Consider the following 21762-nt stretch of genomic DNA (forward strand, 5'->3'; position numbering starts at 1 on the left):
CACAATAAAATGTGGACTCCTACAAATCCAGTGCCTCTTACCGTTTCATTGGTTGAACGTTCACAATCCTCACGTAGGCATGCGCAACACTTCAAGCGAGTCAGCATTTTATAGTTCTAAATTCAAAACGCAACGCCCCAGGTGCGTTCTGCGTGACATCGCGCAGAACATGTTACGCGCGCGTCAATCTCCATAAAAGGGTTGTTTACATCTTACTCGCCAGCTGAACACTCCATTATTTTGCTAGAGGGATGTTTCAAAAAGCATGAAGTGAACTTGTTGAACAAAATCGGGATTTTTTGAACGAATTATTTGAAATTTTTGTACGGATAAGGTATTTATGAATGGGAATAAATATGTGCTCGGTCGGTATTTATCACTCGTTTAATACCGCTTAGAGTCTGGGTGCTGATAATTACCCTCGCCTCCGGCTCGGGTAATTATCAGCACCCAGACTCTAAGCGGTATTAAACGAGTGATAAAAACCTCCGGAGCACACATTTATTCCCTTAATAATATATGGTTCGGTGGATAAGTCACAATTTACAAATTGTATTTTAGTGAAATTCCGACCAATAATTCGTCATAATATAACGCATTCAGGAGTATATTTTCATGGGAATTCGTTTAAAGAGAACGAAAACGAGATTGAAACAAGATAGTGGACTGAAGTCTGTGCGCAGTGAGCGGTGTTTGTTTAGCGCGCCCTCTTAATATGGAAGAAATTAATGCATAACGATAAAAATAACACGGAGTGTCCTAACAATGCTAATTTCTTCAATTGTTTTCATTCATTCGTTGGCAGTTCCTGTCATTTTTCAAGATGCTCTTGCCAAATATCATGGCAAAATATTAGAGGAATTTTCATTTCAATGCAATGTGTTTATCTTGAGTTGATACAATAACTGTGTTTACATTGTTGAGGCAGAGAAAACGATATTTTTATTCTCAATTTTCTACCTTGTTTGTCTTTTTTTCATGACCAATCATCTAGCCAGAATTCAATTCAGTGCGTCTCTTAATTTTTTGAGATAGCGTGTCTACATGAACTATCGTTTCTGTGCAAAAGTGAGGCAAGTGTTCTGTTTGGACTGTGACTGCAGCCTATAGCCAAGTTTTTCTCCGTGTTGAAACAGTCCACTGCTGATGGGGAGAAAAACATTATTTGTCTCAATCTTCTATCTTGTTTATCTACTTTTCATGACCAGTTATCTAGCTAAAATTTAATTCGATGCATCACTTAATTTTTAAGATAACGTGTCCAGCTGGACTATCGTTTCTGTGCAAACGTGAGGCAAAGGTTCTGTTTGGACTGCAACTGCAGCCCATCGCCAAGTTTTTCTCCGTGTTGCGACACAAGAAATTGTTGAGGGAGAGCAAGGCAATATTTTGTCTCAATTTTCTGTCTTATTTGTCTTTTTGTCATGACCAATCATCTGGCCACAATTTAAATCGATGCATCACTTAATTTTTTGAAACAGCTTGTCCAGCACAGTACATCTATGATTGCACATGAAGGATATGTTTTGTTTATGAGACTATAGCATTACACTTAAAATCACCTTTCATCATATCAATCCAAATATTGTTAACATTGTAATTGACCTTTAAAAAAAAAGGTGTCATTTTTTGCGACAGTCACATGCACACTACATTGTTTCTTTTCAGTGAAAAGTTCAGGCTTGTAAAGTAGCCGTCAACCCGCATTGTTTGTTTTACTAGTTTAAACAATGTACCCTATTGATTTTCTATTTCGCTGTCGGACGTTTCACGCCGTCAGAGAAAAAATTATAAGCTTTCTATTTTAGATTCGTGGGATTTATTGGGCTATTAAAGGGAATGTACAACATTTGCTTTTGCTGCAATTTTCAGAAATAAATGGATTTGGAGGATAAGTATGTTATAAAAAATATTGTTAAACTGACTTGTTTCACGTTTTGGGCTTGTAGATGCTGGAAGAACCAAGAAAACCAACCATGTTCTTGTAGTCTGGTTCCCTAGCTGACCCCACTTAAGATGAAATGGAGCAATTAATTTGGGGAATTGCAAGGTCATAGAATCATTTCAGCACTGGCTTGTACCCCTTCACAGGTGTGTAATCAATTGCAAAGAAAAGTCAGAATAACTAAATATAAAAAAAATTAGGAATAGTTTTTGACAAAAAGCCAGTTTTCTCCAACGCTGGTCGGCCGACCAGCGTTGGAAAAATACAGTTTTTCCTGAAAATGTCAGCACACCAGGAGCCACGATTTTAAAAGATGCTTTAGACTGTCAGTCTATAACAATCCAGTAAGGTTTTTCGTGATAATTTGATCATTTCGTTTTTTGATGTTTGCAAATGTTGTATCTTCCCTTTAAATAGTTCAAAATGATGGAAACGTCAAAATTCTATAATATAAGCGTGGGCGAATCGTTTCGATAGGTGTCTCACTACAAAGTGCAAAGCTTTTGTATTGCTAGAAAAAAAATAAAAACAAAATGTATTTTTCATTGTGAAAACTAAAAAAAAAATAGCACGGGCAAGCAACTCTAAACTGATCACTTAATTCCGGTTATGCCATTATACTTGTCCGATATAGCGCCCTCTGTTGAAAATTTGAACAGCTCTCTCTATTGATATACATAAACAGCTATTTTGTTATCCAATAAATAACGCCCTCTATTGAAAAACATAACAGCGCCCTCTACTTACAATACAGTTACTCACTCGCCCCTTACCAACTCGCCCCACTTGTTCGCCCCAAACGGGAAAGATCACTAGAGGGCGCCACTCATCTTATCAATGGAAGATGCTAATTATTGAATCAATAGAGGGCGCAGTTCTTTTATCAGTTGACAGATGGCGCCAGTTTACCAAATGGGAAAATATCAACGTGATCCACGTTTAACTACAGTAAACTCGTTTTGAAAGGTAAATTTCAGCAAAAAATACAAGATTCTTTAGGAGCAGTTACTCAAGATCAGCATAGTAAGACACTAACGTGAACGTATAGTTTTGTCCCATTCTGACTTGCATTAGTATGCTGGCGCTTGATTAGCTGGCGGAAAAAAAATGTCAGTATGACTTTGACTTGAGTTTGCTTGGACAGTCCCTAATTTTTGGGCTAGGTTCAACTAAGTCTAAGAATTGTTCCTTTAGTACACGTCCAGCAAATACCAACTCACTATGGCTTTATTTATGTAATACAAGTGCCTTTCTGTCTGTATCCTATGGTTTTTAATAGAAATTGATGACGTGCATGCCATGAGCAGCCAGTGATGCAAGACACAGAGTCAGAGGAATGCAGCATATGATGTAATTGATGGCAGTACAGATAGCAGGTTGATCTCCAATGGGCAGCAGACATGGAAAGAATGTTGCAACCTGACGCCACTTCAGCGGTACAAAGTCTATGGTGAGTCAAGAAAATTGAAGTATTTCCTAACATTGAAATTTCAAATGTTTCTTAGTCCTAGATTCATGTCTTAGCATAATTTTTGCAATGACTGTCCTTCATTGAGATGATATATGAGGAAAACGGCAGAGTGTATTCTTTTTTTTTTGGGCCTAATAGAGAGTCGGGAACTAGGACAGCTTTTATGGGCGGAAACCAGTTCAAGCTAGTTCCCGATTGTCTTATACCATTTGAAATCCACTTGTGTTCACAAGCGAGATCCAGTCTACTCATTATCATCATCGTTGCTTCACGCTCGGTAACAGAATCGCACTCGGGATATGGGGACCATTGGATGTACGCTGGGCATGAAGACTACATCACGTCGTTCAAACATTAACACGAGTCGGAAATTTAACATGTTCATGATCGAAAGGGGAGCTCTCAGAATTGAACGGGAAATTTCACTTTTCTTCCGGATCGTAAATAAACTTCAGTACAACCATCTTAATCATCGATGTCTATTTGTACCTCAGGTGGCCTATCTAGTAATTGGGAGGCCATTTTGAGGGTAAAATCTGAATGTTAAAAAGACGATAAGTTGGGTCCAAGCATGGTCCAAGTTACTCGGACTACTGTAAGTGTAGTCCGAAAATTTGGGACTCTCAATACTGTGTATGAGAGTCCCAAAACTTATGGTATTGAAAACATGCAAAGCAAGAAAATAGACTGGCACCTGAAACAACCAGTCCAACACAGCTTCAGTACTGCATCAATCAACCGTGCCAAAAGAATTTAAGAAACATGTGGCATGAAGCGGGAACTAGTCTCAATTTACTACACATTTCTCTGTAGTCAAGCCACCAGACTATTGACACTGAATGAAGAGGTCAGTCTTTTCAAATAGTTGGACCATATGGTCATGATGGTTGGACATGTACCAGTCTAGTATTTAGTCCCATTTTGAAATCACTTGACTTCCCTCTCATGTGCAAAACATTGAAGAAAAATCTCCTTTGAAAATTGAATTGAGTCTCCAAACTTGGTTGGTGAAATACTGAGGACATTTTCTTTGCCCGTTTTGTTTTGCACTTTTCAGAGCACTCCAGAGCCCTGTCTGCTGTAAGTGTAACTTAGCCCTAGTCCTAGCCCAGGTTGGACTCTGTTGTGTACACGCAACGGAGTCCAGGGTATGAATCTCTCCTGCCATAGCGAAAAAAGTTTTAACACATGTAGTATTAGTAAATATTGCTTGAGATTATTTATGCTTATTGAATTCTTCTCATTGTCTTTGGGTAATGTATTTTTTTTTCATTAGAAAATTGACGTGGCAGGTCACACAGTGGATGATTTGGTGAACAAGACAATAGAATACCTTCAGCCCAATCCAGGTAAGAACCAAAATTGAAACATCATTGACGCTAACCTTCCCAAATCTTCCAAAATCCTATTTGCAAAATGTAGGCTTTTGCAGGATTGAGGCTATATGGCAAAAATGTGTGCCTGATTTATGAGGATGCACTGTGTCAAGGTCTTGGGCCGGATCTTGTGATGTTCCCTGAGCTCAGGGAACCAGACTAGCTGGCTTGCATCCATTCACGGATGTGTAACCGCTTGCAAAACAAATGTGGACTAAATAAATTGGGTAAATTTGGGCACTATTTGGAAAAATCAGTTTCTTCCAGCGATGGTCGGCCGACCACTCTTTTGAAACCAATACAAAAATTCCACTTTTCTTAAAAATGACAGCACACCAGGTGCCATGATTTCACAGGATGTCTGAGACTGTCATTCACCTAGAGTCAAGTAAAGTGTTTCATAATTATTTGGTAGTTTTGTTTGTTGATGTTTGCAAATGTCGTATATTACCTTTAATTGTAACCTTTGGAATAATTACGTTTGGGGTGACTATAGAACACCGGTTTGAATCGGGTCTAAGTATTCACTTCAAAACAAACCAAATAGAGATAGATCTTCTATTTGTGTGCTGACCCTAATCAATCGTATTGTCTTTCCTGAACAGTCTCCAGAGCCATGAGCAAAGTCCGTGGTCAGAACAAGGGAGGAACCAAGCCTCAACAACCCGTAGGATTCCTGAGAGAAGTCATGCTGAAGAACGGCAGAGAATTAGGAGAAGATTCAACGTTTGGTGAGCAAGCTTCAAGATGTATTCTCTTTCCTTCTGTGGTAGACTGATCAAAAAGCTCTCAAAAAGGTGCTCTAATCAGTGTTCCAATCCACCAACATAGTACCATGAGTATTGTGTAATTTATGTAGGGCCCAGCACTTCAGATATATGCAAGGCCAAGTAAAGAAATAAACCAGTTTCTCGTAGCTGCCCGCTGCCTTTTTTGCACCCACTTTTTATTTTTTATTTTTTTTTTATTTATAAATGCATGCATTTGCATGCATTTGCAATATACAGGTGAGTCAAAAAAGACGAAACCCAAATGGCAGGACCAATTTTTGAATAAAGTTTTGCCTGTAGCACTTTCCAAATCTAGGATATGAAAGCCCAATCAATGAGCTTTGTATTAACACAATAAAATCTTTCCTGTTATAGGTATTATAAAAAGATGGATTTTGTTATGTTTTTGTTTTTGTTTGGATACAGGTACGGCGATGGTCGAGATGGAAGAATCGCTGAGGCAACTTTCTGAAGTCAAGGACGCCTTCGATCTGAACGTCAGACAGAACTTCCTGGATCCCCTGGATCATCTCAAGAACAAAGATCTGAAGGAGATCAACGTGAGTTCCATCTTACAAAATCTAACATCATCCATTATCTGGTTGATTCTGATAGAATCAGGACTGTGTTGCACAGCCACGTTCGGGGAAATTCAAGCACAAATTAGGGAAAATGGAAAAGCATAAAGCCACGTCAGAATGAAGTGGCTACGGCTAATACATTAGTTGCACCTATGGAAGCAGATGAAGCCACTTCCCATGTGGGCTAGTGTTAGTCATAGCCATGTCATTCAGACGTGGCTAATGCTCACTAACAGAAGGGTTAACCAGGGTTACTGGAAATGACATTCTCATATAGCATAATCCGGTGAACAAAATTAGAAGCCATTTTTGAGGTCGCGCCACGACTACGTGCACGCGTTCTTTAAAGACGAGGCTCGCAAATGTTTTGGTCGAAGGAGTCCGGAGTGCGCGATTCACATGAGCCTAGTGCCTCCGCATTTATCCTGAGTTATCCTGTTCACAGACAAACCAAGGCCGATGAAAACATATACCTCACCTCATGGTGGAGGAAAAAAAAAGCAGATGGGAAACCGTTTTTTTTTTCTTTGTCTAATAATGCATTTCATAGACCATGCATTTCATAGACAATCTCAGCTCCCAGGGTATACTTAGCACAGCTGTTTAGTTTTGGTGGAAACAACAGAACAATAAAATGTTGTTTTTTATAGGTATCATTAAAAAAAAATTGTTTTGGTTCTTTTTTTGGTTACAGCTACGGCGATGGTCGAGATGGGAGAGTCACTGAGGCAACTTTCTGAAGTCAAGGGCGCCTTCGATCTGAACTTCAGACAGAACTTCCTGGATCCCCTGGATCATCTCAAGAACAAAGATCTGAAGGAGATCAACGTGAGTTCCGTCTTACAGAATCTGACAGAATTTGGTTGATTTTGATAGAAGCAGGACTGTGTTGCACAGCCACCTGCGGGGAAATTCAAGCACAAATTGTGGCCAATCTGGAAAAAAATTGATACAAGACCAGTGATCGATTACTGGTTGATTTGGGTTGTAACTTATGCCTGTGTTCTTTGGGTCATTCGATAAATTTGGGGTCCACTTTTTTCCTGTCCCTGTTACATCTGACATCTGTGATTTTATAATTCTGATGCACTCCTTAATGCAGTCGTCCTCCAAGAGTGATTATGAATAGCAAACTACCTACACAACGAATACAAAATTGTTTAAAGTCATTCTTAACCCTAACTCCCTGGGCATTTTTGCGATGATGCTGCAAAATCCTCCAACTGCCTCCATGTCAAAATTGCATGCAGCCTCAATCCTGCAAAATCCTCCATTATTTCTTGAATGTTATCCGTGGAAGAATGATCACTGCCTCAATCCTACAAAATCCTCCAGCAATCACTGTCAATATGTTGAAGCAGAGCCAGTGACATCCTGGAGCAGTGCGGAGGACTTCAAGTATAATTTATGCACAGCTGAGCATAAACAAACACAAGGCCCGGCCCAAGACCTTGACACACTGCATCCTGCAAAATCAGCCACACATTTTTGCCAATTAAACAGCCTCAATCCTGCAAAATCCTCCATTTTGCAAAGAGGATTTTGGAGAATTTGGGAAGGTTAGGGTTAATGCAGTCGTCCGCCAAGAGTGATTATGTGAAGCAGACAACCTACCCAACAAATTGTTAAAGTCATTCTTAATGATACTTGAACAGCAAATGACAATGCTCAGAGATAACAGGAACTCGAAAATTGTCACACTTTGACCCATAATTTATATAAGGAGCCTTACAGCAATGTGCAAATGTCTCTTGTCAAACAATAAGTTTATTTGTCTCCCCAATGTTTGTTTTTTTCAGCACCATCGGAAGAAGTTACAGGGGCGACGTCTTGACTTTGACTACAAAAAGAAAAAGCAAGCAAAAGGTAGGCGACAGATTATCTCATCTCCATCATATCAAATCATCTTACATTACTAAAATCATAACTAAAACAAAAATAACGTTAGACTTAAAAAGTTTTATTGTTAACATGACACTATTAAGACAAGATAAGTTTTGTGGTAGCACCATGTGAATAAATCTCTTTCCTGAGTATGTGTGGTTCTGAAAAGAACCGGAGGGACTCAACGTTTCGAACAGTATGCTCTGCCCTTCGTCAGGAGAATGAGGGATTCCAACAATGATGCGATGTTATAAGGCTGGGTGCGGCATGAGAAGGAATATCAGAGATGCCACTTTTCCGGTTTTAACCGGAATTCCGGTTTTTAAAAAGAATCTCACAAAATTCCGGTTTTTCTGACCGTCAGATTAACCAGAAAAAGAGAAAAAAACTGTGGAAATGCGTTGATTTTTACCTCGACTGAGTACATTTAGGCGCACGCATGGTACAACGTTGTTTGTCAAAGTAGTCTTAAAAACAGTCTTTGTGTATGTTGTTGCCGAGCCTGCATGCGATACAAGCGGCCAACGTACTTAATTGCACGCAGTATACAATGGTGCCTGGCGCGTGCTTCACCGCGTGCGGGCGTGTTGTGTTCTAAGCACACGTACCGGTAGCATTCAGCCTGGAAATCAAGTCTAACATTTCAGCTATCGGTGGTTTCCGATCGCAGTGATATATACGAATACAAAAAATGCGGGTACCAACCATGTTTTCGTTGAGCGCATCGCGTAGTGCAAGGATCATGTACACCGACAGCAGTGTTGTGGAATCGTGCATGTTTCATGTCGAATATTACGTTGGAAATTCGGGTAGGCAGAATAAATATTAGGAATATAGAAAAGTCAAAGTGATTTAACGAACCGACAGCTTTAAAGGCCATAGAAGCAAAATTAAAAAATAAACAGAACTTGGCTTGGCTACAAAATAAAAGATGACAACGGGGACTTTGTGTCGGACACGGAGTGGCTTTTTCACTCACAAAAAAGTCAGTTTTTTTCAAGCAGCCGTTCTGGTTTTTTTTTTTCAAGCAGACCCAGTTCCGTTTTTTTCAAGCAGACCCTGTGGCATCTCTGAAGGATGCAAACTGGTGAAGCCGCAGTGTTGTGGTGATGTGATGGAGTTCTTGAGGTAGGTGTTCATCGTCGCAGACGTTGTATGCTGATGATGAACACCTACCTCAAGAACTCCATCACATCACCACAACACTGCAGCGCAACGGATACCAGCCAAGTCAAGACACAAGACCCAAGAACCATTCCCGGCCGTAGGGTCTCCTATACCCAAAGCCAACTAGTTAGGGCCCCTAGTTCCATCACCCTCCCCTACTTAGGCACCACGTCTCATCACATCCAGTGGATCCTCCATAAGCATGGAATTCGAGTCTTCCACACAGCCCCTCTGAAGATGCAGAACCTGCTGACTTCACACAAGGATCGGTGTGACCCAGAATGCAGACCAGGGGTGTACAAGATTCCATGTCATTGTGGCAAAGTGTATATCGGCGAGACTGGCAGGGACCTCCCCACCAGACTCAATGAACGCAAAGCCCATGGCAGGAAGGGAGACTTCAAGAAATCTTCCATCGTCAAACACTCCCACACCGAAGACCACCCGATCAACTGAAGCCAAGCAGAAATACTCAGTAGCATCGACTGCTGGTACCCCCGACGCATCAGAGAAGCCAACTATACCCCTGAGCTCCTTCCCCTTTGCCCCCTCACTGTGTACTGACACGCTCCAGTGATCATCCAGCATCCTTCAGTCAACTTGCAATCCTGTCTCAGCTTCACCGGTTTCGAGCTTCACCAGTTTGCATCCTTCTCACGCCTCACCGCACCCATCCTTATAACATCGCATCATCGTTGGAATCCTTCATTCTCCTGACGACAGGCAGAGCATACTGTTTGAAACGCTGAGTCCCTCCGGTTCTTTTCAGAACCACACATACTCAGAAAAGAGTTTTATTCACATGGTGCTACCGCCAAACTTATCTTGTCTTAGTATCTTTCACCATGCAAACCTTCAAATCTCATCCTATATCATTATTAATTGTCATACATTATGCCCCCAAAAAGTGTCTGTGGAAAAACAAGTCTGATGTGGTTTGGGATTGGAATCATTTGCCCTTGAGCATTAAACCGAGGTCTTGCCGTGATGACTGATAGCCAGGCAAATGATTCCAATCCCAATTGCAGCCCTTTTCACAACATGCAGGATTTTACACAGCTTACTTAACACAGCACTGAAATTGATTAAGGCAAGGAACTTGGTCACAGTGTCCCAAAATGTTGTTGTGATCAATTGACAAGTGTGCAGTGATGCGTGACTGAAATTAAATGAAACTCATCAGGGTTGAGGCCAAGATAGGGAGTGTTTGCACAATCAAACTTTTTCAAATTGGACTTCATGGTTTTGTAGTTATTTCAAAAATAGTCAGACGGACATTTCTTTTGGACATACTGTATAATGTGTATAATATTTGTTTGCATTAAAAGAAAAACAAAAATTGCATTTAAAATATACGAACACTGTACACACTTACCATAACGCGCACACTGTCGTTTTCTGCTATGCTTCCGAGGATTAATTGGCATTGTGTTTTCCATTGTTGCCTGATCTAAACCTTTCCCATAGACTTAGTGCACAAACCGGCGTTGGAGGACAATAGGCACTGTCGTTCGAGTACCGTATTTTGAGTACCGAAATGTGTACTCACAGTTGAGTACTTGAAGAAGACTTTGCGGAATGAATTTTGATGAACAGTTCGAGTAAAATGCAAGCAGGTCTTTAAAAAATTAAGTCAAAGTGGCAAAATGTATAACAAGATCATTAAACCAGATTTGTCCAGGTTTCTCGCTTTTTTTCAGCACTAATGTTGGTCTTTTCCAAGACCTGGACACGATTTATTTAGAGCAAATGCATTCAAATTTTCTTTCCTGATTGGTTTCCGTCTCGATTGGTGGGTTGGGTAAGATCAAGACCAACACAATCATTAAGGAGCTCTCCTAACCCTGGATGCTGGATGAGGAAGCAGCCTGGAGACCACGGAGAAGTTTCCTTGGAAGATCAGCAAGGAAGAAGTCACCACGCTCAAAGAGAAGGTAGAATCTCCCCCTTGCGCTCAAGCGCACCCCCCCCCCCCACAGTGAAAACTATTAACTTTATATTTATTTTTTGTGCAAGTTGGTCAGTAGTGCAGAATGATTCACGTTAACTAATGCATGCAAAATAGAGAAAAAAAGTAAATTTCAATGACTATCATCCCACCCTATATTTGTAGGCTATAGAAATGTCTAATCCCCAAAAACAGATTTTTACCTACCCTACCACAGAGTTGTTTTTTTATATGTAATAGAAAACACCACACTTTTTGTTCTTGGTTGGCCTTATTATTTAAATATATGTTTCAAATAATTTTTGTTTGTGACCCCCCCCCCCCCAGGCTTGACCTACTCATCCCTCACCTCATCTCCTTGAACTCCAACTGGGGAAATGCAAGCTGCGCGTCTTTGCCACCACGGACAAGAAGGAGCAAATGGACAGGGAGAAGATGAACATGGCCAACATGCTCAGCAAGTTCCGCATCAACTGCTCGGATGTGGAGGTCATCCCGGACCTGAACAAGAAGCCCAAGGAGTAGAGCCTGATGAGACGGTTCAAGGAGCTGTCCAATTAAACCCTGGATCCTGGATGAGGAAGCAGGGGAGACCACGGAGAAGTTTCCTTGTAAGATCAGCAAGGAGTAAGTCACTACGCTCAACGAGAAGGTAGAATCTCCTCCTTGCGCTCAAGCACCCCCCCCCCCCCCCCCCCCCCCTCCACAGAGAAAACTATCAACGATGGCCATTTGGGCGCCATCGTGGCTTATAAATGCTGGTACCAAATACACGATAACCAGCATGAGTGAACCAGTGAAGTGTCCCTCATTCCGGCTTCTGCTTGTTTTTACTATAAAGCGCCCTCTTTCGTCCATGCATGGAGGCAATACACTTAAAGCTTTCCCAGTATCCACTTTACACTTAGTCCCTGGTTTGTGTGATTTTAAGTCCAGTCTTGCAACATTTGTTAATTGTGTCCAACCTTTGACATTCTGGAGGCTGATTTTCAATAATGAGATTGATCACTTTCAATCCAACTCTCAGTTCATTTGATTTGCCAAGTGCATGGAACTCGACTTTAGTAAACATCAATAAATCACTCCATTTTTTCGCCTGAAATCTTTCTTTTTCTTTTAGACCAACAGACAGATGCGGATCCGTGAATTGCTTCTCCAACATTCCCAGGAGGCTCAGCTCATTGTCATGTAAGTACACAAAGCCACTACTAACTCAATAGACTCAATTTCATGGTTTAAGCACACAATTCTGTGCTGATGATCTAGCACACTAGCACAGAAATCCTGCGCTATCCCTGTAAGCACAGAAGTAATCCCCTGTAACTGATTGTTTACACTTTTGCAAAAGCCGTAATTTCTAAGTGTCATGCAAAAATGTCTGCTGTAGTGTTGGCAATTCCCATGAAAATAATGAGTGGCTAATCTAATGGCACTTACTTCACAATTACGCAAACCTACTCACTATAGCAGAAACTAGCGTGAAATCCTAAATAAACAGGGGTGGATCTAGCTTTGGCTGGGGGTGCGATGTCAAGTTCGGGGAGGGGATCTGGAAAATGTTTCGATTACCCTCCTTCTTTCAAATTTTTAAAATCGTTTTTCCTCATTAACAAAGTAAGCCCCCTAGCCTGCATTATAACTAATTCGTCCTTGGTCACGATATTTAATACTTGATGAAATATTCTTCTATAAAACAATTTCACAAAAATGGAAAAAAACAACAATATATCCTCCTAGCCAAGATCGTTAATATATCCTCATTAATTCCTTTCAAAAAATATCCCCTAGCCAAGATGGTTGTAGCTTTCTCCATAATTCCCTTCTGAAAATATCCTCCTAGCCATAATTCCTTTCTAAAACAAATATCCTTCTAACCATGATGGTTCGTCTCCTCCATAATTCCCTTCCTAAAAATATTCTCCTAGCCAGGCCGGATGGTTGTTCTCCATATTTCCCTTTAAAAAAATCCTTCTAGCTAAAGTCTCCTCCATAATTCTCTTCTAAAATTATTCTCCTAGCCAAGATAGTTAGTCTCCTCTGTAATTTCCTTTTAAAAAATATCCTCCTAGCCACGATGGTTGGTCTTCTCCATAATTCCCTTCTAAAAAAAACCCTCCGAGCCAAGCTGGTTAGTTCCCTCTATAGTTCCCTTCTAAAAAGAAATATCCTCCTATCCAAGATGGTTATAGTCTCCTCCATAGTGCCCTTCTAAAACAAATCCTCCTAGCCAAGATGGTCAGTTTCCTCCATAATTCCCTTCTAAAAAATATCCTCCTTGCCAAGGTGGTAAGTCCCCTTAGTAATTCCCTCCTAAAAATATCCTCCAAGCCAATATGGTTAGTTTCCTCATTAATACCCTTCTAAATAATACCCTTTTAAAAAATATCCTCCAAGCCAAGATGGTTAGTCTCGTCCATAATTTCCTTCTAAAAAAAACACCCTCCGAGCCAAGCTGGTTATAGTCTCCTTCATGAGCAGAGTACACATTTGATGGAGCTTCTGAAAGACTCTCACGAGAAATGGGTGGATGTTCAGAAGATCAAGGCATTCCCAGCCATGGTAGCAAGCCCTACGCTAAGAACCGGGGCACAGGCACTCATGCAGGTAGGCTTATGAGGGGGATCAGGGTCAGACCTGAGTATGCGTGGATAGCTCAAGTTTTCTGCATTTTGATGAGTTGTGTGTCTTTTGACAACAACACGCGTTTCAGACTAGCATTCAGAGAAGTGCCGAACTAAATTATTCCAAAGAGTTGAATTAAGTTTGACGTTTGAAACGTTGAGGAGCAACTACGCATGAAAGTCGTCCAAAGATTGAGTGTTGCAGTCGTTCAGAATGACACCAGCATCTAATCAATGGAAAATTAATACAAGAACTTTGCCTGTGTTTGAAACTTGAATCTATTTAAGTTGAGTTTAGTTGAGTTAAGTTAGGGACTCTGGAACACCAGTTTTAAATGGATTGAAGTACTGTTTGATAACTTTGGTCTTTTAAGTCGAGTCTGCTCGACGAGTGAAGCAGTCTGCGATAAGTCGAGTATGAGTTGAGCATTTTTTTTGACAGGTAGACTACTTTTTACTGAGTACTACTTTATGAGTCGATTCATTTGTTTTCAATGAATCCTGAGGTTTTGTATTAGTTGAGTACCTTTCTACAAGTCTTGTGTACCCCTGGTGAATTATTTTAATGAATATTTCGATGAGTATTTTGAGTACCGAAATGTGTACTCACAGATGAGTACTTAAAGAAGACTTTGCTGAATGAATTTTGATGAACAGTTTGAGTAAAATGCAAGCAGGTCTTTTAAAAATTAAGTCAAAGTTGCAAAATGTATAACAAGATCATTAAACCAGATTTGTCCAGGTTTTTCGCTTTTTTTCAGCACTAACGTTGGTCTTTTCCAAGACCTGGACACAATTTATTCAGACCAAATGCTTTCAAATTTTCCTTCCTGATTAGTTTCCGTCTAGATTGGTGGGTTGGGTAAGATCAAGACCAACACAATCATCAAGGAGCTCTCCAAACCCTGGATGCTGGATGAGGAAGCAGCCTGGAGACCACGGAGAAGTTTCCTTGGAAGATCAGCAAGGAAGAAGTCACCACGCTCAAAGAGAAGGTAGAATCTCCTCCTTGCGCTCAAGCCCCCCCCCCCCCCCCCCAGTGAAAACTATAAACTTTATATTTATTTGTGTAAGTTGGTCAGTAGTGCAGAATGATTCACATGTTAACTAATGGAAGCAAAATAGAGAAAAAAAGTAAATTTTAATGACTATCATCCCACCTTATATTTTTAGGCTATAGAAATGTCAAACCCCCAAAACAGATTTTTACCTACCCTACCACACAGTTGTTGTTTTTTTTATAAGTAATAGAAAACACCACACGTTTGGTTCTTGGTTGGCCTTATTATTTTAATATATCGTCACCGACACCACGAAGTGACCTTAACCCCCGCGAAGTGGAAAATGTGTGTTTTGAGATACAAGCGATTTAATTCGGCGATGTTTTGAAACGGTGATCTGAACATCGTTTTAGCCTCAAAATACATATATTTATACATTGTCTGAAAGCTATGATCTTGAATGTCACGTTAATGTATGATTTTCATTGAAATAAATTACTATTAATGAGTTATCAAACTAATTAACCATAACGTCACTTCGTGAAAACTCAAAATTCAGATTACGCTCGATTACGATTGTGTTCGAGTTTTCACGAAGTGACACTAACCACGTGTTTGTATTAGCTAACGGGTTAGCGCTACTTCGTGAAAACGCCAGAAGTGAGGCGCGCGTATCACGTGACATTTGTGTCATTTCGTAAAAACGCAAAACCCGTTTTTGACGCGTAGTGTGCAGGCACTTTACACGCGAAAGAATGGTATAGTACACTTCGTGAAAACGCGTACACTTCGTGAAAACGCATTTTCCGGTTTTGACCCATTAAGTTGTAAATGTTAATTAATGTTAATTAATGTTTTGACAAAACTAATTAACTTTGTGCTTAGTAACTTCTTGAGGTGATAGATTATGTGTAATTAATCACAAATCAGGCAAAAAATCGAAATCGCAAAATATCGATTTTTTGAGGTTAGTGTCACTAACGACGATATGTTTCAGTGTCCAATTCATTTCATGGAGCCATTCAGAGATCTCTCAGGTTATTCTGGATGGCTGCATGTCAAAGGAAACACATGCTTTATGTCAAAGGGAAATAATGCTCTGTATATATTTTTAAGGAAGTTGAATTTTGACAAGTATTGAAGTAAATAGTTCCGACTTACCTGACATGCCTAGTGTACAGGCCTAGCCTTCCGCCACATACATCTTTACATGACATACATTCCATCTCGGGATAACCAAACAACAGGTGGCGCTCTTCACAATTAACGGTGTCAAATACAATCTCGTTTACGTAGTGTTGAGCGGTACCCACTGACAGGTACTTAATACAGGAAAGAAAGTTACAAGATAAAGATAACCCTGGGGACGAAGTTGCGAAGTCCACATTTTCCAATCATGCATTGAGAAATCCCAATTCCTTTCTCGATAGGATTGGACTTTTTTTTTGGAGGGGGGGGGGATATCATCAAACAACATCAGGCGGCGCCCTTCACAATTAACGGTGTCAAGTAACAATCTCATAACCCATTAATTCCGCATTAACTAAGCAAAAAGAAAAACGGATAACGAAACCCACTTCCCCAATTCCTAAGCAAAAAGAAAAACGGATAACGAAACCAATTCCCATTTCCTCAGCAAAAAGAAAAACGAATAACGGACTTCGAATCCAAAATCCATTCTCGACAGCAAAACGGAAAACGAATAACGATTCCCACTTGTGGGAATCGTTATTCGTTTTTCTTTGATAACTTGAAAAAATAAAATAAAAAGACTCGGAGTTAGAAAATATTAAACAGAATATACCAAAAAATTGACGATACGGCTGCGCAGTCGCAGTCCAAACAAAAAAATTTGCCTCACTTTTGCACAGAAACGACAGTCCAGCTGGACACGCTATCTCAAAAATTAAGTGACGCATTGAATTGAATTCTAGTCAGATAACTAGTCATGAAAAATAGACAAACCGTCACCGTTTTCACGAAGAGCCACATATGTCCAAAATTACAATTTTTTTCGATTTTCATTTTTTTCAATATTTCGCATTAAAACAATGTACTTAACCATTTTGACATGTTTCTGTAAGCAAAACATCATTAATTTCTAAGTTACATTAATGTTGCAAGGGGCAGAAATCTCGATAACTGCATTTTGCGTTTTCACGAAGAGCCACATACATTTTGGCCCTTTGAACGCGTACAAAACCCATTGCACGGAAATACGTAAAAGTAGGTCAAATGAGATTTGCATTTTCACGAAGAGCCACATATCTTTGTTACATTTTCAGGCGCGCGCGCGTACTCACGCGCGCCTATGGAAACACACGTTGAACAGAAAGGGCCAATGTGTCGGAAACGTGAATTTGCGTTTTCACGAAGAGCCACATATCTTTACTAATTAATTTCTACTAATTAACTGCTTTATTAAGTCTTATTACCGGGTTTATGTAAAACTTCAGCTCACGTAGAATCGTGTGATGGTTTCCTTGCTGCACAAAGTTGTTGCAAAGTAGTATTTCTTGCAGTTTTAAAATATGAGAAACTTCTTTTGTGATTATCTCGAAAACACTTTACTTCAAAATCAACATAATATATATAGTATGTGGCTGTTCGGGAAAAACATGAGACAAAATATTGTTTTGCTCTACCTCAACAGTCACGGTCTTGTGTCAACATTGAGAAAAACTTGGCGATAGGCTGCACTCACAGTCGAAACAGAACATTTGCCTCACTTGTGCATAGTCCAGCTGGACATCTCAAAACTTAAATGACGCATTGAATTAAGCTTGGCCAGCTGATTTGTGTTTTATTTTTGTTCACTTAATGCCGACTTCGTTTGGGCAGATCGCGATCTGCGTTGACAGAAGTCTTTAAGGTGGTGACCAGTATTTATGTAGCGCGCCCCCTTTTGGAAGACATCGATGTTTGTAAAATGTACGGGAAGCCCTCCTTGTGCACACTGTAGTTTTTATTTTTGTTCTTTAATTTTTTTCTCCAACGGTTTCTGTCGAATTTCAGTGTCACAGTCAATTATGGGACGCAATTTCAAATCAGTGCAATGTATTTTTCTCGAGTTACGGTCTCCTGGTCTCCACAAAGAGTGCTTTATTTTTGTCAAAAGTGACTCGAATTCGAATCGAATTTTTCGCGATTAGTACGTTGTATTTCTTGAAATCATATTAAATTTATTCTTTGATGGTTCCCGTCGATTTTCAAAGCATTTGTGTCCTATATCCCGAACAATTATTGAACGAAATTTCAATTCAGTGCACTGCGTTGTTCTTGAGTTATCGTCTCCACAATGAGTGTTGTTTTTTTTGTTCCAATAAAATTGACTCGAATTCGCATCACATTTTTCGCGATTAGTACACTGTATATTTCCTTAGATCATATTGAATTTTTTTTTAATGGTTCCCGTCGATTTTCAAACCACTTGTCTTCCGATATCCCTAAAAATGATTGAACGAAATTTCAACACAGTGCATTGTGTTGTTCTTGAGTTATCGTCTCCACAAAGTCTGTTTTCAACTTTAATGCCGACTTCGTTTGGGCAGATCGTGATCCACGTTGATGAAGTCTTTACGGTGGTGACCAGTACTTGTGTAGCGCGCCTTCTTTTGGTTATTGATGTTGGTAAATGTACGGGAGTACTCTTATACACATGTCCTCTTCGTTTTTGTTGTATTTTTTTTTTCTTCAACGGTTTCTGTCGAATTTCAAATATATTGTCTTGTATATCACAGTCAATAATGGGCCGTAATTTTAAATCAGTGCAAATTTGTTTTCTTGAATTATTGTCTTTACATAAAAGTGACTTGAACTTGGATTGAATTCGCAATCAATTAACTGTATTTTCTTTAAATCGTAGGCCTAAGTAATTTTTTCTTCAAGTGTTTCCGTCGATTTTCCAATTTTTTAGTCCTATCCTATATCAAGAGCAATTATTGGACGCAAATTCAAATCAGTGCAATTTGTTTTTCTTTTTCATTTGTAAGTCAATTTATAGTAGGCAGATAATTTGAAGAGTACATTTGCAAAAGCAGATATAAGAATTATAAATTTGGGAAGTGGGTTTCATTATCCTTTTTTCTTTTTGCTTAGGAATTGGGAAATGGTTTCGTTATCCATTTTTATTTTTGTTTAGTTAATGCGGGGAATTAATGGGTTATGAGATTGTCACTTGACACCGTTAATTTGAAGGGCGCCGCCTGTTGTTTGATGATATCCCATTATTATTGTCCGACTAGCGCAGCAGACAACTCGATAACGTACCCGGTAAGTCACGTCTAGACTTTTTATTCCATTTCACGCTTCAATTAGTCAATTAGTATAGTAGGCAGAGCGGATTAAAGATTTCCATATACGAAGTTCACTCAACACCCTGTGTACAAACCCTATGAGATTGGACTGATAAGTGTTTTCGAAGAAAATGCTTGTATTTTCTCACTGCTGTAGTGCTAGCTGCTCAAATTGACTTTGATATATTGTAACGAAATATTGCTTCGCGCACTGGGCTTCCGTAGCTGCTGAGTGCTGGTGCGCGGGCTGCGTTCCGTGCGGCAGTGCACGTCGCTGGTGCTCTGCGTGCAGTGTATTTAAGCGCGCTGCACGTGCGTCGCGGGCGTCTTTCCGCTGCTTGCTCTTGCTCCGTGCGGACGAAAGCAAGTACGCTCTGCCGTTGCTCGCTGGCTGTTGGATTGGTGGGATTAGGCTGTACCCCGTGAACCCTAGTTGCGGGGTGAGTGCGTCTTAGGCTTATCGGTCCCGATGTCTATTGTAATTACCCGATTGGTGATTGTTTGTGATTCTTAATTATAAAGTCCCCAAGAGATAATCATCATTGGTGTACGAATCAACCCTGTAATTAGCGCCTATATAGGAACCTGTGTATTACTTTGAATAAATCAACCAGTTCAAGTATATAAGCCTGGTGTGGTGCATAATCGTTGTCGTGTCTACCCTTGTGTGGTGAGCGTGTGTGCGTGGTGTGCAGACCTAGGCGCCTGGAGGTAGACTTCCCCCAAACGAGTCCGCCCCTCAGGCCTCTGCGGTTACCGCTCGTCGTGGAGGCCGAAGCCCATTATTTAGTCAGCGGCAGACGCCGCCTGGTAAAGTCCGCTACAAATTGGTGTCAGAAGTGGGATAGGCGTTGGGTTTACTTCACCTGCATAGGACACATTTTACTACACCTGCATAGGACACAATCATTTCACCTGCATAGGACACACGATTTAAATCACCTGTATAGGACCTACATTAGACACTAGCGAGTTATGGAACAACAGCAGCAGCAGCAGAGGGCGGAAGGACCACAGACGGCATCGCTGGATGAGTGGCGACGGGCTGAGGGGTTGGAGATTAGCCAACGGTCCCTGGAAGAGAGACGGCAGTTGGAGAAGTTGTATACGCAGCTCCACTCAGAGTTAGACCAACTACGGGTGCAGTTAGGTGAAATAGATGTCAAGAGGCCACGAGTACCGGAAGGGACGATGGAGTTTGAATCACCACCTTCGAGAGGAATTAGGTTTAATGATGATTATACCGGAAGGGCCTCGACGTTGGCGAACTATGGAGACACGGGGAGCAGTTCATCACCTACACCTGTGCCAAGGAGCAGGCCGACACCTAAGCCGAGAACAAGTCGTCGTGTACCTTCATTGGTGATGATGGCGCCAGTTAATTCACCAGTTTCATCATCTACAGCGATGGGCGCAGTAATTGATGTCGACGGAGTAGGCTGTGAAGACATCATGAACATTGGTTCGTCGATGGAGAGGAGTTCTTCCTTGCAGCTAACAGAAAGAACGACCGACCAATTAGAGAAGCCTTTAGTTAGAAAAGATTTGAAGCTTGAAGGGAGACACGAGGGAAATCAGGGGAAAGATGAGAGCCGGACGACTACGACAATTCGCCGCCCAAATATTGTGCCGGATAGATACAACGGGAAAACCTCATGGAGAGATTTTTTGCACCACTTTGAGGCTTGCAAACTTGCTAATCAATGGGATGACAAACAGGCGAAAGTTTTCTTAGCTGCCAGTCTGCAGGGGACAGCCGTAAAGGTGCTGAGTAACGGACCGGCTGGTGAAGAAATGACGTATGAAGACATGAAAGACAGACTAGAAAGGAGATTTGGTCCGGGGCAGTTGTCCGAAAATCATCTGATGGAACTTCGTTGTAGGCGACAAGGCCCGAGAGAGACCTTAAGGGAACTTGGTCAGGCGATAAGGGAGCTGGCTACACTAGCCTATCCGGAGATTGCAGACGAGGGGAAAGACCGCCTAGCGAGAGGCCATTTTTCCGATGCAATTGAGGACCAAGCCATAAGGGAGGGGATTTTTCGGACGAGGCCAAATACGCTCGATGAGGCAATCAGAGCGGCCATGGCGACGGAGAGTTTCTTGAAAATAGAGGAACAACGGAGTGGTCATAGACAGAAACACGCTCGAGTTCTCGGTGGGGAGACAGACACGCTGCAGCATGGACTGGAGGGGATTGCCGATGATATTTACCGGAGGACAACTCAGGCCATACAAGAGGCGCAAGTCGAAACAAGAGCTTGGGTGACACACCAGCTTGCCAAGGCAACATCTACGGACGGACTACGGAAGAAGAGACAAGACGAAGACAGTAACACCTATCATAGACGGCGATTTATGGCGGACATAGTGTGCTACAGGTGTGGTAGAAACGGGCACTTCGCACGAAATTGCAGGGCCACTGCGGACAAGGGGAAGAAGTCGGGAAACGGGCTGCAGCCGACCCAGAGGCCCGAGGGAAAGCTGCCTGGAGACGAGGGCCAAAACAACAAGACGCACGACCAGTAACAGGCGAGCGCGCAGACAAAAACACAATATTGCCAAAGGCGAGCGCAAAGGGAGGCATGTATGTTCCTGCAGTGATACGGGGGCAGCATGCGAAACTGCTGATAGACACCGGAGCCACGGACACATTCCTTTCATCCGCGTTGTACTACAAAATCTCACCCGAACGAAGACCCC

This window comes from Patiria miniata, unplaced genomic scaffold (assembly GCF_015706575.1).
Source record: "Patiria miniata isolate m_02_andy unplaced genomic scaffold, ASM1570657v1 HiC_scaffold_10, whole genome shotgun sequence".
Lineage (NCBI taxonomy): Eukaryota > Metazoa > Echinodermata > Asteroidea > Valvatida > Asterinidae > Patiria > Patiria miniata.